Source organism: Castanea sativa, chromosome 3 (assembly GCF_040712315.1).
Source record: "Castanea sativa cultivar Marrone di Chiusa Pesio chromosome 3, ASM4071231v1".
NCBI classification, from domain to species: Eukaryota; Viridiplantae; Streptophyta; class Magnoliopsida; order Fagales; family Fagaceae; genus Castanea; species Castanea sativa.
Genome location: NC_134015.1, coordinates 5,617,521 through 5,635,141, shown reverse-complemented (window position 1 = coordinate 5,635,141; position 17,621 = coordinate 5,617,521). Strand labels below are relative to the sequence as shown.

The window sequence follows — 17,621 nt, the reverse complement described above, 5'->3', positions numbered from 1 at the left end:
TTGTAAAAACAACTATTAATACTTACGTCAAGAAAAATTCAATTTGGCTTCAAAATACACCTAGGAAAACCTTCAAGTTAGCCTCAATTTCAATATTGCTAGAACTAAGGTCATGAAGTACTCATTAATGACTTCTACTATATATAGTGTTTCCTATCGTATCAAAACATAAATTCCTAACGCAAAAGATAAGCAAACAAAGAAAGGAAAAAAAAAACACAAGCAAGCAAGAAATATATTCTTGCTTTGCAACAACTTAAAGTTATATGCTTTTAATGGACTTCACAAGATCAAAAACTACCTTCATTTGCACGTCTAAGAAAAAGGAAGAGAGTTATATGCTTTTAATGGACTTCACAAGAGAATCAAAAACTATCTTCATTTGCACATCTAAGAAAAAGGAAGAGAGTTATATGCTTTTAATGGACTTCACAAGAGAATCAAAAACTACCTTCATTTGCACGTCTGAGAAAAAGGAAGAGAGTGTAACTAGAAAGGAAGAAAAAATTGATTTGAATATGACCAAAAGAAAATTACAATAAGGAGGCAAAGTAAAATTCAAAATTTGTACAAATGCATCACTCAAAGACCACGCCCAAAAGTTATATGCTTTTAATGGACTTCACAAGACCAAAAACTACCTTCATTTGCACGTCTAAGAAAAAGGAAGAGAGTTATATGCTATTAATGGACTTCACAGGAGAATAAAAAACTACCTTCATTTGCACGTCTAAGAAAAAGGAAGAGAGTTATATGCTTTTAATGGACTTCACAAGAGAATCAAAAACTACCTTCATTTGCACGTCTGAGAAAAAGGAAAAGAGTGTAACTCAAAAGGAAGAAAAAATTTATTTAAATATGACCAAAAGGAAATTACAATAAGGAGGCAGAATAAAATTCAAAATTTGTACAAATGCATCACTCAAAGACCACACCCAAAAGCTTGTAGTATAATCATATACAACAGGCAGTGCCCCATATGAATGCCAATTGGTTCCTCAACATCTCCCCATCGCTCAAAGACCATAAATAATGGTTCAAAATAATGTTAATTGCGTTTGCACAGGTATGACTCACAACTTATCTAGTTTTTTGCTGATTTTTTTTTACTAAAAGTGTACTAAAGTATACTTGTACCCAAAAAAAATTTGAAAAAGTAACAAAATGCAAAAAAATAACTTTTAAAAAGCTGTATATAAAAACTAAAAGCTAAAGCTTAAAGCTAATGCCAAACTCATCCATAGTTTGAGTCCAAAGAAATTACTATTCTTGCAAATAGGGGTGTTCACCAAACCGTATGAACCACACAAATCGCAAAAATTGTACCAAAACCACCCACAAAATGGCATAACCGCACTGCACTGCACCACACCGCATGGTGCAGTGCGATTTGCGGTTTTACAATAAAAAAACCGCACAAACCACACTGTACCGCACCCTCTCTATACATTAATATATTTAATTATTTTTAATATTAAATATATTATTAATAGTCTAATAACCCTAGTTTAAAAAAAAATAGTTTGATAACCCTAGCAAGTGTTGATTAGGAAAGCCAGCTCAAAATAAAGAAAAACTAGCTCAATAGTTTAAAACTTGGACCAAAATAAAGGGAAAAATTAGTTTTGGGCTGGGCAGAAAAAACCCAAAATTTGGAAAATATACTAACTTCAAATCATTTAAACCGCATCTTATACACCGCACTGCATATGTGACCGCAAAAATAAGGTGTGGTGCAATTATGGTTTTGGGTAAACTTTAAACCGCACCGCACCGCACATGTGACTGCAAAAATAAGGTGCGACGCAGTTATGGTTTTAGCTAAACCGCACCGCAAAGTGCAATGCTAAAAGTGGCCCAAAACCACACCGCATCGCGAACACCCCTACTTGCAAAGATCAAATGCACGGATATGATGTAGTTTGCCAATGGTGATCATGGCCTTGGATAAGTCCATGAGGAACAAATAATAATTTAACCGTGCAAGAATGCAATTGTAGATAATTTTAGACCCATTTATGAAATTGTAGATGATTTTATTAAATCAAGTGATACAACAAAATGTGAAATTAGCCTCATTTGATAAAAAATATTAGGAAGTCAAAGCTCTTGAATCAAATAAATTTGGAACCCATGTATTTTGGTTTACCTCTAGACAATCCATGGAGATGCAATATAACATATAATTCTTTTATTTTTTTAGTGGTTTATAGTGTATACTCATCTCTCACATGGTTTAATTCTTTTTCAAATTTGCCACTATGATTAAAAAGGAGTAGCTTTTGTCTCCTGAGGTATTTAATCAGTTTGATTTAGGCTGCTAGCTACTAAGGTAAAAGGAATATGAGATAAGAGTCACTCTTTTAGAGTATTAGGAACTCAAACCTCTTGAATCAAATAAATTTGGAACCAATCTATTTTGGAGAACTTTATTTATTTACCTCTAGAGTCTAGACAATCTATGGAAATACAGTATAATAGCAAATTCTTTATTTTTTTAGTAATGTATACTCATCCCTAAAGGAGTTACTTTTGTCTCTTGAGATTTCTTTTCAACCGTTTGATTTAGCTACTAAGGTGAAGGGAATATTTTCTACCTAAAAAAATATTGAAGGGAATATGAGATAAGTGTCACTCTTCCAAAGTATTTAGAATGGTGGCCGAGTGAATGACTAATGGACTTAAAAGACAATGGGACTACTTCAAAGTTTTCCACATTTTCTATAGAGGAGTCTAAAAGAGTTTTAACTTAAAAGGTGTAACTCATTCCTAGCCAGAGATCTAGCGCCCCTGCTTTTGGATATTGGACTTTCAAGCCTAGTTCAGGCTTGGCTGGGACGCAGGGTACACAACCACATACTGAGCATATTGTATTACTATATGAAAGGTGGCTGGATTTTGGGCTTGTGGACATTTGTGTTAAGATATTACAAATTAGGGGTGGCTCAACCACTCTGATACTTGGGCTAGCTCACTCACCAAGTTTCAGTCTACTTTATCCTTCCATATTTTTCTCTATGGGCTAAACATTCATAGCCATAGCACATATAAGACTGAATAGCTATTCCCCTGCACATACATGTATAAATAGATTGATAGGATTTATTCTTTATATATAGAATCAGGCATGCGATTATTGCGATAGACATAGGCACTGAGCTGGCCTCCTCATTGCGATTTTGTATTGTATAATAATTGGCTTGAAGTGGTTGTCATTAAGAAGGTCTGCTTCCTTTGCCATCTCCTGGCACATAAAATATAGGTGAAAAGCCTGGATACAAGGAAGCCAGCACCTTTTTATTATACATGTTTTATATAGCATCCAATTATAGAGAGATACTAAACCACCTTTCTCCATTAGTGTTACCCTATTATTGCTTTTGAGAAAATCACCCAAACCACGTGGAAAAGATCTCTCATTAAAAAATAAAAATAAAATAAAAAACCAAAGAAAGTTGTATTGACCATTCAATAGTTTCGTCTAAAGTTCTTCTTCCGTGAATAAATGAAAAGAACCAACCATCATGGGCCATGATGCCTTTTGTAATTTGCATATAATCTATCGCACCAAATTTGAAAAACCAAAAGAGCTTAGAATATGTTTAGGACCAAAGAAGCATTGACCTTGGTTTAATCTTATCACTCACAAGAAACATTAAAGACGCTTGACTGGTAAAAGACAGACAACCATTAAGCAAGTATTTGTATCAATAATTCATCAATTCTTAAGTTTAGGAGAGAGGATTGCAAACATGTTTTGAACAATCCCAGCAAAATCCTACGTTGGAATTACCGCTATCCATACTACTAGCCCCACAAGCAGACAAGCCTTGCTAAGTGGTTACTGCTGTAATTAACTTCTGTAGCAGAATTAGTTACAATTGTAACTAGCACATTCTTAGTTTTTTCCGAAGTAATTAATAGATCACCTAATACATGCATGTGCACTAATTATTACAAACAACAAAACTACAATAAAAACACTGACATGAAACTAAAAACATCACCCAATTCAGCTGCAACTTTCATTAGCTACTGCCTTGAAGAATATTCAATGCCGCAGCTGCATTTTCTGCCCAGCTGCTGCATACATGAAATTACTGCTGGCCCCAGATTTTGATTGTAATTCAAGCTTCATGATGTAGATGCCCTTTAAAAATAGCATATAATCTGCTATACCAAGTTTGAAAAACCAAGAGAGCTTAGAATATATTTAGGTCCAACGAAGCATTGACCTTACTTTAATCTTGTTACTTACATCAAACATTAAAGACACTTGACTAGAAAAGATAGACAACCGTTAAGCAAGAATTTGTATGAATAATTCATCAATTCTTAAGTTTGACAGGAGAAAGGATTACTAACATATTTAGAACAGTCCCAAAAAAATCCCACGTTGCACCCTTCAAAAGAGTACAAGTCCTAACCAATACATCAAGATGTGATTCTGTAGTTATTATTAGCAAATAAGAACTTCTTTTAGCAGGAGGCAATCTAAATTCTAGCTAATCAAACAACTGCCATTTTATATCAACGAAAGAGTACAATTCCCAATGTAAATGCTCACTTTGTGAGATCCCCTTAGAGAACCCAAGAATCATCTCTCACATGTTCCAATTTCATATCTCAATTTCCATAGCTAATGGACATATAAACGTCTTACGGTGTCAATCTCAACACAAATTAGCATGTGCCCTCTTCTAATGTAATTTTAAGTAGAAAAAGCAAAATCCATATGATCTCAACCTAATTCAAGTATTAGCGTAGAAAAAGGTTACCATCAAAATACTTCCATCAAGCTGATCCTTTATTTGTGAATTCTTTGACAAGCTAACAAAATAAGCTATCACCCATCACCAAAGAGCCCAAAGAAGGGCATTTCCTCAAACACCTTGTGTCCAATGGGTCATCTTAATTAAATGGCCATATTGGATATCACGCCTTGAGACTTAAATGGCCCACATAATAGTTTGCAAGCTATCTTCACAAAATGGAGGAATAAAGGGTCTAAAAAAAGTGCTAACTAACAACGTAATAATACATTCACTTCATTCAATTTGACATTTCTACTAGATACCAAGCCAATCAATACTAGTAAGCTCAGTAACTTCATTTTGGATGCCCCACAAACCACTTAAAGCAAAAAAGGAACATACCTGTAATCAAGTTCACCACCATCATCTTCAAAATGATTCTCCATTTTCTTGCCTTTCTTTGTTAGTATTTAAAACTTGAATTGAGCCTCCATTCTTAAGTTGTCTCTATTATTATGATCTCATGCCAAGTCCTAATTTTTGGGCTGACATTGTTATGATTTCTGATCTCATGCCCTTGGTTTCTACTGGCATTAGAGGACCATGCCATTCAGTTTATACACTACCATTGTGAACTTCTGTCCCAACAAGATTGATTTTGACATTGTGGGGATTCCACAAGACGATGGCCACGCCAACTGTAAGCAAATGAAGTGTGTCGGCAAATGAATCCGAATGTCATGGAAGTATTTCTGAATGAAGAAGAGGCTTGGACCTCGTTTGTATAGAATGCAGGAGATAGAGTTTGAGCTAGAATATATTACTATTGTTACAAGAGCAAGTGCTAGGAAATGTTGTGGTCTGCTATTGGCAATCAAGTCCATGGGTATGTCCTTGAGGAACAAAATGATAAGTGAGCGTGAGCGGTGGATGAATGTGCTCAGCCAACTGCAGGGTCCTGTGCCTCATTATGGGAGCATCATAAAGGACATCTATCTACCACTAAGATTGAGCTATAAGTCATTGGCAAGTAAGATTCTTTAACATTGTTTTTTCTTGTATTTTTATCCAACTCCTCTATCTTTAAGGTTTTTATCAAATCACTACCCATCTTCACCACTCTCTCCACAAAGCTGGCCTTCAAGTATCTAAGCTATTATAGCATCCAAACTTGAAGGACTCTGCCAAGAAGAAATACTTAAGACAAGTATAGTTCTTGTTCTATTATTTTTGTGTTGATCAACCGCATTACTTAGATCCAGTATAAGCTTTTTCTGTTCTCTCTTCAAAGTATTCCACTTCAAACGATAATGTTCAAACCGTTTCCCCTACTTCTTCCATTGTTCCTCATAACTCCTCTGTGATAGACTTTTCAATCAAGACAAACCCACCTTCTTAAAAGTGCCAACATACATAACTAGATAATAATCAGTGTATGACCATTACCCATCATTGTTATCCACAAACATCAAACTTGAAAAACTGGAATTGTCGGTTGAAGCACTCTCTAATTCCAGCCTGATTGTTGCAACATAATGAGTTTATAAAATGAATCCATGAGCTGCACTAGCATTTCAATTTTAATCAGCTTTGGCACCTTGGGAGGCCACTAATCAAATATATAATTGAAAACTAAAAGATTACACAATAGCATGCTATCATCATTTGCAAAAATTAAAACAATGCTGAATTACAAAATGTTTTTCAACTGGTGGGCTTCTTAGTTTCATCATGAGTAAACACAATGTAAAATCTCAGTTAAATTCCACTTGTTATGTCTAGTTATAAAAATACTATATAGACACAAAGAATGGATGAAACAATGCATCATATCACTATACATAACTTTCCATTTCACATGTCTTTGAAACTTATCTTCTTCATTTCAGGAGCTATATTGATGATCACAACTGCACCTCCATTTAAGAGGATTTCTCTCTACTTGGAATGTATGAAAGTTGCTATTTTTGGTATACTGGGTATTAATTAAGAAAAATAGTCGATGTCTATTAGAAGAAAAGTCCAGCCTCACATTTTTACTAACAATTACTTCTAAGCAATTCCATATACTTTCAAAGAATTTGTAAGTTGGGTATAATTAATAATTATGATTACAACAAAATAATATACATGTACTGCAAAAAAAAAAAAAAAAATTATGAGCTTTACCTGGTTGTTGTATATTATGTATAATCATTGCAATTGTGACTTGAGGATTATAAGACCTTTCGCCAAACTGGTAGGATACACCTCAAACTGAAATACCACCCACAGCCCCACAATGGCCACTCCCAATCACTCATTCACTCACAACCCACTCACCTCTGTAGTCTAGAATGAAGACCAAGGGATGCTTTGAATGGGAAAAATGTAGAAGTTGCTGTGGTTGCTCCATCTTCTTGTATCACATGCACAGAGTCACAAACAAAATAACATCCAATTTGTTTAGAGAAAAATAAAAAGCATGACTCAATACAATAAGGCTGGTCAGATGAATCCAAATCTTTATATCATATATATAGATGAAAAGAAACAAAGAAAGAGAAATAGGCGTGAGAATTCAGAATTGCTGCCTTTTCAGTTTTGTAGCATTTTTTTTATTGCTCGATTTTTATGTGAAACACCGATTTTTTTTCAATTGAAGAAAAGATTGATTGCTTCTTTTGGGTGGGATCAAACGTTTACGAAGGAGGAGTGTGTACAGAATCTGGGGCGTGAGTGAGTGAGAGCAGCAGCACTTGCACATGAGGTGTTTGATTTTGTGTCTAAGAAGCAAGTAAAGAAGTTTGGATTTTGAATGAAAATTGGATTTAGGCCTCATTGTTTAACGCTCCGTTTTAATGGAATACTTTGTGTAAAGATAGTTTTCCTTATTTTTCAATGTTTGGTAGCATAAAAAAATATAAGTCAAAGGAAAACTATCTTTGGTCAATATAAAAAGTATGGTTTATTTTTAGAGATTGTTTTCCATTAAATTTTTTTGAAAAACAACTCTATCTCACAGCAAGCTAAATAAGGGAAGTTAAGATGTTGTTTTTCAACTTATTTAAAGTTGCTACCAAACATTGAAAAATGAGATAGTTTTATAGAAAATGTTTTTTAGAAAATGACTCATTTTCTAGAAAACATCATTATTAAAACAAACAGAGCGTAAGAGGCATGGACGTGACCCAGGGGAGACTAATGTTTTAAAATTGTATTTTTTTTCCTTTATTTAAATATGATTTTTTATTTAAAGGAAATGCACCTAAAAAGTTAAGAATAAATAATAAGAATATTTTAACAATAAAAGTTCCAACCATGTCTTTAATTCTTCCCCCAATTGACTTAAAAAGTTTTTTTTTTAATTTTTTTTTTAATTTACTTTGTTCCGCTTATGTCAATTCTTACCATTCATTAAAAAGTATTAATAGTTTGCTAAAACCATATTTGGAATAATTTTATTTTCTACAACTATCATACTTACCAAGTATTAGGGTGGTCTATTATTCTTTTTGAATATCAAGGTGATTAGGCATTAAAAACTCACAAATCTATAAAGAACTCTAATGGTTTTTTTTTTTTTTTTGGTTTTTTAAATATACTAAACGGCTAACCATATTGATTTAATTGTAAATGGAAACTTATTATTTTGAAATTTTGCATGTGATTAACTTATAAATAGATATTAAATAAAAGCATGGATCCAAGAATATAGTAACATAAACCAAACTATTTAGTGGTAATATCTCACAAAAATATAGTATTAATCCAAGTGCAATAAAAATTTACTACATTTAATATCTATATGACAAAATTTAAGCAAGCATAGCAACTTATTGTTTATGAATAGTAATAGAAAAACATGCGTATATATGAACAAATTTGCAAAAGCAACTATTAATACTTACAGTAAGAAGAATTCAATTTTGGCTTCAAAACACACCTAGGAAAGCCTCCTAGTTACCCTTAATTTCAATATTGTTAGAACTAATGTCATGAAGAACTCATTAATAACTTCTACTATATATAGTGTATCCTATCGTATCAAAAAGTATATTTCTTCTCCAACTCAAAAGAAAAAGAAACAAAGAAATGACAAAAACACAAAAAAAAAAAAACAAGAAATATATTTATGCTTGCCAACAACTTAGAGTTATATACTTTTCTTTCTCTTTTATCTAATCTTTTATATTTTTTAATCTTACTTATCCATGTCATGACTTCCTACTACTGTTTCCTTTTTCGATTTTTATTTTTTCTAAAATTGTCCATGCTAAAATGCTAGTTTCTCATTTATGTATGAGATTTTGTACACACATAAAGTTCTATCTCTTGCGTATGATGAATTTTGAGGTGGAAATTTCTCAAAATTATACTTTGGAAATTTCATATAAGCCTACTGCTAAATTGTCCTCATCTTGCTTAGGGAGATTGAAAGAGTTTTTTTAACTTATAAGAGTTATAGGTCATTCCTAGCTAAAAATCATGTGCCCTTCTTGATATTGAACTTTCAAGCATACTAAGCACTCAACTTTAGAAAGGGTGGTCAAAGTTTGGGCCGTGGATTTTTGTAATAAGGTGTTTCAAATTAGTGATGGCTCACATATAGTTTTTCAACCCACTTTACTCCTCCCATATAGTTTCTCACTCTCTCGGCTAAACAATGATGGCCAATGTAAGGCTCAATTTCTATATTTGCACTTAACTTACTTTCTATTAACTTCCTTTCTAACTTATTATTTTGAAGGGGTTTAGCATATGATAAGTCTAAAGATCCAAAAAAATTTACAATATTTAAATAAAAAAAATAGTTATCAATGTTGTTTGTTGTGATAAATGTATCATAAAAATGATGTTACAGTTAATTAGAAAATGATATTGGTCTAAAAATAACTTACTACCTTAGAGCATTCATAGTAAGGCATCTAAAAAATTTAGGGCGTGTTTGGTAGTCAAGCTCAAACTCACATTTTCACATTTTAAATAGCATTACTTACATTTCTACACATTTTTTCACCTACACGTATTTCAAAAAATTACAAACAATATTACTCAAATTCTTTTACCAAACACCCTATTAGATTTTAGCAATTCAAAACATTATTTTGTCTATTTTAACAACCCACTTTGTAATTCACCCTCCAACAAAGATTTTATATTTTTTAGCAGGTCATTAAAATATTATATCTTTATTTTTTTTAATTCTTTTTTATCATCAACCTCATCTCTTCCTCTCTCTTTCTTCCCCTCTCTTTCTCTGTGTATTTCTCTCTTTCCAAACAAATACAACCAAAACCCACCCTCACCATAACAGACATTGCCAGCCACCACCCCCATCAGAAACCCACTGCCACTAGCCACCACCGCCCACACCCACACCCACTGCCACAGCACCACCACCCACAACCTCAACCCAAATCAAAACCCAAAACCCACCAAATCAACAAAAACCACCAGATCAGCTAAGACCCAAACAAAACCAAAAATTATCAGCCGCGATCCAAAATCGGACCAAATCACAGCCGCAATCCACCATCTACCACCACCACGATCCACCGATGAAAAGGAAAGACAACCCATATATCACCGACCCACAAACCACCATCACCGACCCATGATCACCATCACTACCATCTGAGAAAAAAAAACCCCACAAAACCCATCACCACCACACCCACAACCAGCCACAAAACCCATCACAACAACACCCACAATTGGCCACAAAACCCATAACCACGCCACCCACAACTGGTACAAAACCCATCACCGCCACAAAAGAGAAAAAAAATTGAAAGAAAGAAAAAAAATCAAAGAAAGAGTGTGATATTTTGGGCAATAGCTTAAAAATAAAAAAAATTTAAAAATTTAAAAAAAAAAAAAAAAAGAAAGAAAGAAAGAAAGAAAGAGGAGGTAGGCAGAGATATGGAGAAGAAGAAATGAGAAGAAGTTTGGGGAAGGAAGAGAGAGAAAAATTGAGAGAAATGGATGGTCAGAGAAGAAAGAGAAGAGAAAAAAGAGAAAAAAAAAAATTTTAAAGGGGAGAGAAGAGAGAATGATATAATTTTTTTTTTTTTTTTTTTTTTAAGTTTTGAGCTACGGTGAGCTATTATGTTTGACAGTCCACTGTAGCTTTGTTTTTTTTTTTGTTAAAATGCAAAACTCATACTCTAAGTTTTACTACTTTTCATTTCAGTCATCTAAGTTTAGGTTTTGTCATTTCAGTCCTTTAAGTTTTATTCATCCTCAATTAAGTCCTCAGTTAACAATCCATTAGTTGCTGCCGTTATCCCACCCATACAATACCGTTTTTGCCCTTTATTTAATTTTTAATTATTTATTTATTTATTAAAAAAAACGTTAATTTAAATTTTTTTTTTTTAAAAAAACCAGAAATTAATCGACGTCGTCCCTCCCATCTGAAAGAAGTCAAAGAACACAAAATTGCAATCCCGCCCACCTGATACCCTAGCCTAACCCAATACTGAGAGGGAGAAGGAGAGAGATTGAGAGGGAGAAGGAAGACCGAGAGGGAGAAGGAGATAGAAAGAGAGATCGAAAGGGAGAAGAGGGAACTAGAGCCGCCGAATCTGTACATTCTGATCTATTGTTATCCAATATTTTCTCCACTGCCAATTTATGGGAAGAAGCCTCAGAAATTAGAAAATTGATTAGTAACAGAGGAATAATAAAAGAACCAAGTTGTATTTGGGTTTTTGGTGAGGAATAGTGCTTACTGTCTTATTTTCGGTGATAACAAAAATGAGCAGACTGATTTACAGAAGTTTGGGACAATTTGGTTGAAGAAACGAGAGTGGCTGGACATATGCCCAACATTGATGTTGTTCTGTAAAATGTGGATCCACAAGAGAAAGAGGATTCTTTGAAATCACAGTGAGATGCTTGATGTTGCTTTTAGGATTCCTAACCAGAATGACCAATCATCAATGAGTTTATTAAGAATTTGTATGGGCAAGTGTAATAATGCCAGTAAATTCATGGCAAGATTGTTGGTGTGCAATCATTAAGAATTTGTTACCAACTTAGGATTTGGTTGGATAGAAAAAAAGAAAACTATAGAAAGAAAATTGGTAGTATCGGGATACCAGCAAACCCACACCGCCAGCCACAGCCTCTGAAGAAAAAAAAAAAACCAGTTACCCACCAACCACAACCCACTAGCAAGGTAACTCACTCAACAACCACCGCCACAGCTACTAATGCCACCGTCACTGCCACCCACAACTGCAACCCCAACCACCAAAATCACAACCAAATCACAAACCCAAAACTTCAATTGCATCACCACTACCAGTCAAGACAAGAAAAACAAAAACACCACCCACCATTGAAATCAAAAACCCATTAAACTGCACACAACCACTGTGACCCACGACAGACAACTAGCGCCACAAGCTCGACAAACCCATAACCACACAACCCAACAAAGCCAGAGATCTCAACCACACAAACCCATACTGGTGGCGGCGGCGGTAGCGATGACAAACCCAATCTAGCCATCACGAGTGACAACGACCACCACACCCAAACAGAGAGATTTTAATGGAGTTATAGAGATGGGAGGGAAGGGATGACGTCAATTGTTTCTGGTTTTTTATTTCAAATTAACGTTTTTTAAATTAATAAATATAAAATTAAAATTAAATAAAGGGCAAAAATGGTATCTTCTGGGTAGGATAACTGCAGCAACTAACATATTGTTAACGAAGGACTTAATTGAAAATGAATGAAACTTAAAAGACTGAAATAACAAAATCTAAACTTAGAGGACTGAAATGAAAAGAAGTAAAACAATGTGTTTTACAACCTTGCTGTAGCTTCCATTTTGGTGTTTTAGTTGCTAAAATAGTATTATAGCAACTATACCTCCTTTACTGTGAGTGTTCTTAACAAATTTTGAGAGGAGGTAACCATTCCCCTAAAAAAGTTGTGACTATAGAATTATTCAAAATTTTTTTTGAAGCCGAATTTTTCAATTTCAAATGTGCACTGGAATTAATTGGGAGAAAATGATACAATTGATACCAATCAGGGTTTTTAGCAAAGAATAAAAAGAGCCCAACTAAATCCAACCCTATAACACAATGTGCAGGATGAACATCAATAAAACTTAAATAATCATTGAGAAGATTTAAATAATAAAAAAGGGAAATAAATATAAGATTTATGCTTTGTGGCTTGAAAAAGAGAAAGGGACAATTGCATCTTGCAAAAGATTACTTCATTAGGAGTAATGCTAAATTGCTAATGCTACATATCTCAAGCAAGGCATAATCAGTAATCACACGTGATGCTTCCTTTCCTTTGTAGAGTATATGCAATACTTCTTGTTACAGCTATACTAATACTATTGACTTTATCAAAGTACCAAAGATTGGTGCCAAAGGCAAAGAGATCTACGTAATTAAAAAAGAAGTAATTCTTATGGTGGCCTAATAAACAAGTAATCATCATCATTTTCATTGCCTTGAAATCAGTCTTATTATAATAGTAATTCTTTTTTAGCAAGAAACACTCGACCTTAAACTCAATTAACATAATTACAAGGATTTGATCATTATATATGGTACTCAGACATGTGATAGTTGAAATATCAAGCAATTTTGGGCCTTCGATAGAGCCTTGTGTTTTACAAATTACAGTTAGTCAAATAATGTAATTTTTATATGGGAAGGTCAAGAATATTCCCAGCATGCAATTATTTATATTGAAAGCATTAGCCTAATCAGATTTTTTGATCAGTAAGTATCTCGATCTTCTTGTTTCCTTCAGAAAATAACATGATTATCAAGCTTAATATGTATGGACTCCATTATCTAATACTAGGAGTAAGAGCTTTCGATCACATTAGCTTGTCAAAAAAAATTTGTTTATTTTAATATAAGGACATACTTCTTTTTTTTTTTTTTTACATACTCACTTTTTTAAAATACTCTATATCAAATTATCTATTTTACATTACATTTCATTATAATATAAAATTTTTCTTAATTTTTTATAATTGTTTCTCTTTCTTCACACATAACAATACCATCCACTCTCTTTTATTGTCCCCGAGATACATAAAGAAATAATAAAAACTAAATGCAAAATGAGTTGTGTTAATGTAAATTTACATAGTTATTGTAGAAACCATGTATCTTTATATAACTTTGCATAACTTGATGTGGGTGAATTTTTAGTTTATGTTGAGTCAAATGTGATATTTTTTCTATTATACAAGCACTGATGCGAATGCTATAATACAGCAAAATAAAATTTGAGATAAAGCTCCATTACAGGAAACTTTTGTTTTTGTTATTTTAGCAAGGCAACTTTGTGATCACATATAGCAGCAATTTTGTTAAAATTGTCTTTTCATTCCCATCATATTGAAAAATAACTATATATCAAGTATTATAGCCATGAACGAGATTCTAGGTAGCTTAACTAATAAAAAAAATTTGTCATCCAACAAGAGATTTGATACACAAAAAATTAATTGACATCTTAATTTAATGATAAAGAATAATTAGCATGAACTGAAATTCTTTCTTATTTATTTTTTAAAAAAATTATAGCCACAAAAGGCACTAGAGATACCAGAAAAATCTAAACTAAGAATAGGTTTAAATCACTAACTTTGGAGTCTATCAAAATTGATCTAATTAATTCATGACATGATCAAATCACTTTTATGACATAATTTGCCTCTGCATCACATGGATTAGTGATTTATTAACCAAATAAATAATGATGAGAAATAAGAACTATACTTTTGTATGACCCACCACATATAGACTTTGCTGATATGGCATGAGAATTAGACAAGAGTATCTCCACAACATTTTCACAACAAATTTTAAGTGGTGGGTTGCTATAGGTGTGCAGAAAAGTAATTTAAGTTGTAGATTCAAATTAGAACTAATAACAACTTACCACATATGATTTTTTGTGAAAATGTTATGGATGTAGAACTCCTAAAATTGTAAGTGATAACCATCAATTCTGAGCTGGAGGAGTTAGACCGAGCCAGAATGGCTATTGTTGGGCCTTTAGTAGAAGGTGGACTAAGGTAAAGGGAATATCAGATAAAGAGTCAATTGGCCTTCTGCAAAATTTTCCAAATATTGCTTAGAAGATTCTAAAAGAGTTGTAAGTTATAAGGAGGTGTAGCCCATTACTAGCCAAAAATCCTATGACTAAAAAGCTTTTGGATATTGAACTTTTAGGCCTAACTCACCAAATTTCAGTTCATTTTATCCCTTCCATATTACTCACTCTCTGGGCTAAAGAGTTGTAGCCACATCCCATATAAGACTCAATAGCTATGTAAGCCCTTCAATCATAACTTCCTTTCAAATTTCTTTTTCTTTTGAAACCAACTTCCTTCAATTTTTTTTTTTAAACTTCCTTCAATATATATATATATATATATATATATATATATATATATATATATATATATATATATATATATATATATATAAAGAGAAAGAGAGTTTAAACTTGTTGCATCTGCTCCTAATGATAGCTCTTTATCATCAGACCAAAACACTAATAGGTTTTTGGTGTAGGCGGGTATTAAACCCCAAACCTTTTATTCAACCATCAAGACTTTACCGGTTAAGTTAACTAAAACCCACGGCTTCCTTCAAATTTCTAACCATATTTCAAACAATAAATTTGGTGACGCAAATTTTTTATAATGATGTGAATTTTTCTAGGGGTAATTACACATAACCCACCTGTGGTTTGGGCGAAAATCACTTTGCTCAAATAAGTATTTTTAAAAGTGTGGTTTTAAAAGTGTCACTTAACCCACCTGTGATATATTTCGTTTGTTTTTCGTAACCCACCTCTGTTAAAATCAGGGGTAAATAGGTATTTTTGCTCAAATTTTATATCTCTCTCCTCCAAAAAAAAAAAAAGACGCTAAAACAAGAGAAAATAAGATCAAAAGGGAGGGTTTTGTGAAAATTTATCTCACTCTTTCTTTCCTCTTCTCAGTCAAACTCCTTCTCAATTCTCAGAAATTTTCACCAGAGTGGGTCTACCAACGTGGGACGTGGACGTTTGGCAAATCGTGGTGTTGAGATCGGCGTGTGTGGGGTGGTGGAAAAGGGAGGGTTTTGTGAAAATTTATCTCACTCTTTCTTTCCTCTTCTTAGTCAAACTCCCTCTCAATTCTCGGAACTCTTCACCAAAGTGGGTCTACCGGTGTGGGATGTGGGCATTTGGCAGATCGTGGTGTTGAGATCGGCGTGCTTGGGGTGGTGGAGATGTGGCAGATCGGTGTCTTGTGGTGGCATTGGTTGTTGGGTTTGGTACAGTGGTGGGTTATAGTTTGGATATGCGATCTGTGTCGTGGTGGTTGCTAGGCTTGGTGTCTTGTGGTGGCGCTGGTTGCTAGGTTTGGTACAGTGGTGGGTTATGGTTTGGGTATGAGATTTGTGTCGTGGTGGTTGCGAGGCTTGGTGTCCCGTGGTGGCGGAGATGTGGCAGATCGATGTCTCATGGTGGCGTTGGTTGCTGGGTTTGGTACAGTGGTGGGTTGTGGTTTGGGTATGCGATTTGTGTCGTGGTGGTTGCTAGGCTTGGTGTCTCGTGGTGGCAGAGATATGGTAGATCGATGTCTCGTGGTGGCGGTGGTTGTTGGGTTTGGTACAGTGGTGGGTTGTGGTTTGGGTATGCAATTTGTGTCGTGGTGGTTGCTAGGCTTGGTGTCTTGTGATGGCGGAGATGTGGCAGATCGGTGTCTCATGGTGGCGTTGGTTGCTAGGTTTGGTACAGTGGTGGGTTGAGGTTTGGGTATGCGATCTGTGTCGTGGTGGTTCATGTGTTTGCTTTAAGTTTTGGTGATTGCTGAGATTTTTTTTTTCCGGAATTTTGTTTGAGTTTTGGTTGCTGGGATTGTTTTTGCCGGAGAAAGAATTTAAATAAAAACAAAAATAATTCTGCACAAGATCCAACCCATCCACAGTAAAGTTGAAAAGAAAATGAAAAGCTAAAAGAAAGAAATGGAAGTGAAAAAGAAGAAGAAAATTTTCCTTTTGTGTTATTTTCTTTTGAGTGTGTTACAAAAATATAGTTTGTGATTTTTTGGAGTTCTTGATATAAGTTTCTAAATTCTTACAAATAGCATCTTTTGATCTTATTTTCTCTTGTTTTAGTGTCTTTTTTTTTTTGGAGGAGAGAGACATAAAATTTGAGCACAAATACTTATTTACCCCTGATTTTAATAGAGGTGGGTTACAGAAAACAAACAAGACATACCACAGGTGGGTTAAGTGACACTTTTCAAACCACGGGTAGGCAAAGTGATTTTCGCCCAAACCATAAGTGGGTTATGTGTAATTACCCCATTTTTCTAAGATTACTGCATAATAAAAGTAGTATTAATGATGAATCAATTTGAAAATGATATTGCTCAAATTATAACTTTTCATCTTAACAAGTTGTGAAATTTTTTTTCTCCAGTATTACTCAATTTCATAAGTGCGCTTGAATTAATTTGGAAAAAAAAAATGGTATGACCAACCCTATAACTTGTGTACAGGATGAACATCAGTAAAACTTTAAAAAAATCATTAATAACATTTAAATACTACAAAAATAAATAAAGGAACAACAGCGGCAAAACCTTTTTTTCCCGGTACACTAAACAAAATTGATAAGTTTTCTGCTTTATGGCGTGAAAAAGAAAAAAAAAGGGATGAAGCATCTTGCTAGATTACTTCTTGCATAATAATTTTCTTGCTTTCTAGGCAGTATGGTAAACGTTACTTTTGTAGTGAATTAGGTAATAAGTTCATCCTAGGTGCCCTATTATATCTCAAGCAAGGCATAACCACACTAAAGGGGTTACTTTTGTCTCCTGTGGTTTAT

The 17,621-nt window shown here is 33.8% G+C and overlaps 1 long non-coding RNA gene across 1 annotated transcript; it reads right to left on the bottom strand.

Moving 5' to 3' along the window:
- Positions 1-3,690: 3,690 nt before the first annotated feature.
- Positions 3,691-7,546, bottom strand: LOC142628253 (uncharacterized). Its single transcript, XR_012843007.1, has 2 exons — positions 6,924-7,546; positions 3,691-6,315 (listed from the first exon to the last, which is right to left on the bottom strand). It is a non-coding gene; the product is annotated as an uncharacterized LOC142628253 (long non-coding RNA).
- Between the last annotated feature and the right edge of the window lie 10,075 nt (positions 7,547-17,621).